Raw genomic sequence first — 1,737 nt, 5'->3', positions numbered from 1 at the left:
AAGGAGCATCACTTTAAGTTAAGTTAAAAAGCAACTTCTCTGTGTTGGATATACCCCCCCCCCCAACAACAGAATGGTGTGGATATACCCCCCAACAACAGAATGGTGTGGATATACCCCCCCCCCCCAACAACAGAATGGTGTGGATATACCCCCCCCAACAACAGAATGGTGTGGATATACCCCCCCCCAACAACAGAATGGTGTGGATATACCCCCCCCAACAACAGAATGGTGTGGATATACCCCCCCCAACAACAGAATGGTGTGGATATATCCCCCCCCAACAACAGAATGGTGTGGATATACCCCCTCCAACAACAGAATGGTGTGGATATACCCACCAAACAACAGAATGGTGTGGATATACCCCCCCCAACAACAGAATGGTGTGGAAACCCCCCCCCAACAACAGAATGGTGTGGATAAATCCCCCCCCCAACAACAGAATGGTGTGGATATACCCCCCCAACAACAGAATGGTGTGGATATACCCCCCCCCCCAACAACAGAATGGTGTGGATATACCCCCCCAACAACAGAATGGTGTGGATATACCCCCGCAACAACAGAATGGTGTGGATATATCCCCCCCCAACAACAGAATGGTGTGGATATACCCCCCAACAACAGAATGGTGTGGATATACCCCCCCCCCCAACAACAGAATGGTGTGGATATACCCCCCCAACAACAGAATGGTGTGGATATACCCCCGCAACAACAGAATGGTGTGGATATACCCCCCCCCAACAACAGAATGGTGTGGATATACCCCCCCAACAACATAGTGGTGTGGATATACCCCCCCAACAACAGAAGGGTGTGGATATACCCCCCCAACAACAGAATGGTGTGGATATACCCTCCCCCCAACAACAAAATGGTGTGGATATACCCCCCCCCCAACAACAGAATGGTGTGGATATACCCCCCCCAACAACAGAATGGTGTGGATATACCCCCCCAACAACAGAATGGTGTGGATATACCCCCCCTCCCCCCAACAACAGAATGGTGTGGATATATCCCCCCCAACAACAGAATGGTGTGGATATACCCCCCCTCCCCCCGACAACAGAATGGTGTGGATATACCATCCCCCCCCCCAACAACAGAATGGTGTGGATATACCATCCCCCCCCAACAACAGAATGGTGTGGATATACCATCCCCCCCCAACAACAGAATGGTGTGGATATACCACCCCCCCAACAACAGAATGGTGTGGATATACCATCCCCACTCCAACAACAGTATGGTGTGGATATACCCCCCCTCCCCCCAACAACAGAGTGGTGTGGATATACCCCCCCCCCAACAACAGAATGGTGTGGATATACCCCCCCCACTCCAACAACAGAATGGTGTGGATATACCCCCCCCACTCCAACAACAGAATGGTGTGGATATACCACCCCACTCCAACAACAGAATGGTGTGGATATACCCCCCCTCCCCCCAACAACAGAATGGTGTGGATACATTCTCCCCCCAACAACAGAATGGTGTGGATATACCCCCCCCCACTCCAACAACAGAATGGTGTGGATATACCCCCCCCCCCCACTCCAACAACAGAATGGTGTGGATATACCCCCCCCACTCCAACAACAGAATGGTGTAGATATACCCCCCCCAACAACAGAATGGTGTGGATATACCCCCCCCAACAACAGAATGGTGTGGATATATCCCCCCCCCCAACAACAGAATGGTGTGGATATACCCCCCCCC

The sequence above is a fragment of the Oncorhynchus kisutch genome, unplaced genomic scaffold, assembly GCF_002021735.2.
Source record: "Oncorhynchus kisutch isolate 150728-3 unplaced genomic scaffold, Okis_V2 scaffold3960, whole genome shotgun sequence".
Lineage (NCBI taxonomy): Eukaryota > Metazoa > Chordata > Actinopteri > Salmoniformes > Salmonidae > Oncorhynchus > Oncorhynchus kisutch.
This window is presented reverse-complemented; position numbering follows the sequence as displayed.